The following is a 6,000-nucleotide window of genomic DNA, read 5'->3' as shown; positions in this document are numbered from 1 at the left end:
GTTGAAATGCTTAAATGATTTTCCCACCAGGCTTAATGTAATAATAATATTATTGCTTACCAGAAATACTTCCCCTTCTTAGTGCAAGCAGAAGACCTGTCAAATTCTGTGTAACATCTTATACAAACACTCATGAAATTGTCAATAAGCCAAGGAGCGTGAACAGAATAAGAAAATACATGTGATGCAGGTAGGGCTTGTATTGTAGCAGGAGAAGCTGGAAGCATAGGATGTGAAGTGGGAACATTAGATATCTGGGGTTACAGGGAGACAGATACCTATTGATTGAATAAGATGTGATCATGGCTGACTGATTAAATACTGTGAGAGTGGGCTTGGCATGCAGATGAAAAAAATCGTGCTAGGGAAGGTAGGGCTGAAGAAAGAGCTGCCAGCCATATGTGGGCTGAAAGAAGTAGGTTTCTCAAGCTAAAGACCTGTCATCCTCAAGAACAGTGAGTTTGGAGCGGGATGAAGTATAAAGATTTACTCTCTAGTATAAAGATGTACTCTTTTTTATGTTTTTGCTTCATCTTTTAACAGAGCAACCTAAATTTAGTGTCACAAACAACATGAAATCAAAATTAATTCTGACAAGCTTAAAAACCATGCTGCTAGTAGCCTGGTGATTATTTTACTGGGGGGTGGGGGGCGGAAAGGGTTAGAATGCTTGGAACTGAGAGAGAATTAAGTGTCCTGTCACTACCAGGAGGTGGGAACACAGCTCTGACTGAAGCTGCCCACAGAGGACTCAAACTTTGGAATATCACTGTCTCACAAAGGCCTTGGCAAGAGGCCTCAAAAAGAAAGAGGCAGTGGGGGGCTCCTAATCTGGGGGCCATTGGTTATTTCTATGAGCGTTAAAAAAAAGTTTGGTGGAGTCACTTTAGTATGAGGTTAGAGGAGTTTTGGTAGGCACTTTTAGGAAAAGTATGCATCATATGAGCAGCTGTCCCAAGGCTGAGGTGACCCTTATTTGCCATCTTAGTTGCCAGAGAACAAAAATAGACCGATACTTGGCTAGAAAAGTGTTTCTTGGCAGAGATGAAAGGTATGCCGCTGGCTCGCCTGGGGACCTTTATGTGGTGTAAAGAGGGACATGTCGTATTCCTATATGTCCATTATTAACAGTGGAGGAATTCACGTTTAGTATGGTATCCAAAATGGAGTTTAGATGTCGATAACGAAGATCTGATTTTCCAAGGCCAGGAGGCAGTGGACAATGAAAATGCTCTAGGTCAGCTTTTACAGGCATCTACAGCAAAGATAGCAAAGTTAAGCAATCCTCCTGTTAGGGTAACTTCTCAAAAGGTACGTAGGGGTAGTGGTAATTAGGTAGAAATCAGATCCAAACATACTGGGTGCAAGGAACATTCAAAAGAAAAATGCTGAGCTGTATTTTGAACAGTCAGATAGTGACAAACTCATTTCTGAATTTCTCAAATCTAAGTTTGCAGTATAGGTGCTGCAAAATCCTTGCAAAAAGCACCAGGATAAATTGTAAAAGCAGAGCATAATTTCTTCTGTGGGATTTATGAAAAGGGCTGCACCAATCACGGGTACTCCCAAGTGTGATGGCAGCTTAAGGAGCTTTGGGTGCAATAAAGCCACTCTGAATCCCAGCTGAAATGATCAATACCTTGTTCCCAAATTTGTTCATTTGCAGCGCTTGGAGGCTGTGTAGAGCTTATTAAACAATTCTAACTTTGGGTGTCTTAAGAATGAGTATTGCAAGTGGAGCCTGAATACATTTCTAGCAATGAATGTACATGAAAGACTATTTTGGCTTGATAAATTACCTTACAGCACAGTCAGTGCAACTGCTGTATGTCTAAGATTACCAGATTAATGACTTTCAGGATAAATGTTGCTGGTCGGTGTTTTATGACAAAGGTGTTTATGACTAGAGTAAAAAAAAAAAAATAGCAGGACATTTAGAAAACTGAGATAGAAGTTCTGCATTCTGCCTCACCTTGGGAAAATGTGAAGTGGGTGCAGACAGAAAAGCAATACAGGATTTTTGAAGAAGCAGGGATGCAGTAGGGAAGAATAAGCAATTGTACTAAGTGGTAGTGGCTGAATATTCTTTCTGGAGAAAGAAATGGTACAAACTACAAAGCAACCTCTTCAGTAGAATTAGCTGAAGCAGTATCCATTATGGATTGCCTGTACAGCCACTTTTGGATTAAGGTGTACAATATGCAATATACCTTTGAAATGTGATGTATTTGTACAGCAGGAGATATCTAAATTAGCCTCATATTGGATGACAAAGTATTTTGTGTGGGCTCTGAGAAAGGCATTATGTAAAAGCAATAGGAAATCCATCAGTCCTGGGGACTGTTACAGCAAAAAAAAGGGAAAAAGGGAAAGTATTTTATTTACTGCCAGTAGACTTAACAAAGGACTCAAGGTGAAGATGGCAAATAGGAAACAAAACAAGGAAAAAGAAACCAAACAACCCCATGGACTGGATCTCCACAGTTTTGCTGCATGCAACAGAGAGTGCTGATGTTACCTTTTTTTCAGTCATGTGAGGCAGTATGGTAGAGCAGATATTGGGATGGGTGATGTATTTAGCTGTGAAGGGAGAAATAAGAAAGGGATGGTGTAATAATTTCCTGAAGATAAAACCAAAAGATAGCTACAGAATATGTGCTCCAACACCAATGAAAAACAGTTGCAAGCCTTTCATAAGCTGCAAGAGGGAACCAGGAGGTGGTAGTGGGAAGTAATAAGCATGAAGAGCTGAGGAGCCACGTTTGTAATGATCACTGGAGCCAGAAAGCACATTCTTGCTTATCACATCCCTCTGCCCAGCTCCTCAGAATTCAATGCTCTGAGCAGGCATGCTGGGCAGGCAAGGGTCCAGCTGCCAATAAGTCCCATCTACCTTCCTAGGGAAGGCTTTGCAGCATATAGAAGCACAGATAGAATGTGAAACTACATCAGTAGTTGTAGAGAAATAAGATAAACCAGGTGCCTCGAGTTGCCAAAGAGTGGGTGTGAGTCCACTTGTGCCTGGTTAAGGCAGGCCCCCTATTACCAGGGGGCCAATAAAGGTGGGACACACACCCACAGAGAGAAAGCTCAGCTCACTCTTGTGTGAGGCAATGGAGAGACCAGCAGCTCGTCGAGCCTCAGGAGCAAGAAAGGCTCCTCCTGCTACAAGTAGTTTTTTTGGTCAGGGCAATATGGCCAGGCCATACACTGAGAGGTGCCGTGCAAGATGATGTGAGCTTGGATGCTTCCTGAGAGTGGCTGTGGGACCTGGCATTCCCCAAAAGCTGCAGCTGTGTGCACATAGTGTGGGTTTGAAGACATGGATAGAGTGCACTTTCACTTTAGATGGAAAAATAGATTAAAACGTGGATTCCTGCAAGTATGAGTCTCAATAAAAAAAGGAAAAATAAGTGGCAGGGAGCAGTTTCTCCTCTGACTAGGGTACCCCACGGTTTTTCCATAAGGAGTTTTTCCATAAGGCTAACTAACCCATGGGGTTTTGCACTCAGGAATGGTCTCCTGAGAGAGCATCACCAGCAAATGCCAGTTTAAGCCCAGGACTGCTTGCCATGCTCTTGCACTTGTGCAGCAACCCTTTTGCTAGATGAATGATTTTCAGAGCTACTTTTTGGGCTAGATTTGTGAGGATGATTGAAAAAGAAAAATAGCTGAAGGGAAAAAGAAAGTTATTTTTAACCCAGATTGGTTCATTATTTATGCTTAATAGGAGAGCCTTAAAGAGTCAGAAAGGCACAACTGGGAGAGAATCATGTTGCAGGGCAGTGTATGGCCTCATCTGCCTCAGGTGGGGCTGTAGGGCCTGGGTTTTAGCCTCTGCTGTGAGCTCAGCTTCTGGAAACAAGGCAGGAATGACTCTGCTCTGCAGCTCTTATTCGTACAAGTCGCTGTTCTAGATTTGCAATGAAAAAGGTTGGCTGTTAAAGGTTGCTGCTTTTCCAGGAAGACTATACCTTCCTTTATTTTTTTTTTTACTTTTTAGGACTCTTAGGTTGGGAAAAAAAGTATAAGTTGTGTTGTTATTTTTTTTCTCTTCCCAGCACCCCTAAGCTGTGTTAGCTTTTGGAGAAATTGAGTGTTCCTTTTAGAATGTGGAGAGAGCCCTGCCATGAGCATAGTGAAAGAGGCCAGTTTAGGAAAGGATGGTGGTCACTTCTTGTGTTATGTACTCTGATCCTCTGGCCACCTTCCCAGTGGAGGCTGGGCAAGAGAAGGAAAACAAAGGCAGAAGTGAAACTTTGGTTTTTATATAATAGTAAGCCTGCCTCTTTATAACTGTTCATGTCACAGTTGTGCTAAATCCATCCCTTTGTAGCAGCGGGGTGGTCAAGCACAACTTAGAGACAGTACCCAGCTCAGAAGGGAAAAGAGATAATTAGGGTGCTGCTAGCAAGCCATTAACTGAGGCAGAGTGCCAGCCTGCTATCCATGGACATCATTTGTGGAAGCTGTGAAAGGAGCCTGTGCTTCTTGAGCCTCAGCTCAGTGCCTGAAGTACATAAATTACTTTCTCCTCTTCTTTCTTTGTTTTCTTTTATCTTGGGAGATTACTGAACTAAGAGTCTGCCTTCTCGTAATGAGGCCAGAGTACATTGGGATTATCTGCAGGCATCAGTTAATAAATAGCAGAACAAAAGGCAAAGAGCTGGCTGAGGGTGATCTGTGTCAGATCTTCACAGAGCAGCAGCCCCTTTCTGTGCGGGGTGGGAGCAGGGAAGATGAGAGACGGGGCAGGAGGGTGCAGCTTGGCCATGTGCCTTGTGCAATTAAACTAAATTGCCTGACTCTGTTACCTCTTCCCCCCTGCCTCAAAAAGCAAGGGTCTGAATGGCTGTCAGGCTGTGGCTTGTAATGAGACTGAGCTATGCAGTGGCATGTGTAGTGTCTGCTGTGGTGGAGGAAAGTGAAGTAAGAGATGATGGGCTGCATCAGTGGGGACAACATGATCTCCCAGACTACTCTGAGAAACACATCTATTTTGACTTATTACTCGAGTGGCTATAGTAAGTCATCAAGCAGTTACCACTCATCACCTCAGCAGGAGATAGGACCAGTGTAAACAAAAGCCATATTTACTTAGTATTCTTTTATTATTATTTCATTCAGAACTTGTTTCGGAGCCTATCAGTAAGGTTGCCCAACAATTTTCCCTTGGGAAAAGCTGGTTTCAATTGCTTCTAACAGTTCTTGACCATTTGGACTGGGATTTTCCACACCAGATACCTGACTTAAACAGGGTAGAACTGGAAAATTTCCAAGCCATTGTGGTTTGAAGAGTTTTGATTCTTTTTTTTTTAGCTGTTACCTAGGGAATATACATTATTTTTCCGCTGGTAAAATGTAACTTTTTTTTCATATTTTGAAGTGATAAGGTGGTATTTGCTGCCCCATGGTGATCTGCCAAAACTTGACAATATTATATACGGATGGAAAAAGATAGATATAAAAAATTCTTAACTGAGCACCGTCCTTCCCCTGGCAGCTCAAGGGTAATGGGATGTTGTGCTCTGAGAGTAATTGGGCAAATAATTATGTGCTGTTTGTTTGCTGAGTCTGCTCTTCTGTTTTCAGCTTGCAGATTTCTGTGTTTCAATGTGTATTCCTTTGGTGAAAGCCAGGCCAGCTAATTAGTCCCAACTAAAGCATTAAGGAGGTATTTTTCTTTGAATAAAGACTGCAGGGTTGGGCCCTTAGTGTAACTCAAACCTCTGTCTTTAATAGAGGATTGTATTTATTTTTGACAGACTTGGGCATGAAATAAAAAATGAGAAGCTCCATTCCCTCCTTCAGGAAAACACAGCAATTGGCAAAAAAATAATTGCTTCTATAGAACATCACATGCCCGGGTATTCTTCTAGCTGCAATCTTGTGACATTAGCAATGCAGATAAAGTCTTGCGTTTTCATCTGTTTGGATCAAGGAACCTGAAACAGTGACAGTCTATTTATTTTTATGGTTGCTGAACCTCTATTAAGAGGT

Source organism: Calypte anna, chromosome 2 (genome assembly GCF_003957555.1).
Source record: "Calypte anna isolate BGI_N300 chromosome 2, bCalAnn1_v1.p, whole genome shotgun sequence".
Classification (NCBI taxonomy): domain Eukaryota; kingdom Metazoa; phylum Chordata; class Aves; order Apodiformes; family Trochilidae; genus Calypte; species Calypte anna.
This window is presented reverse-complemented; position numbering follows the sequence as displayed.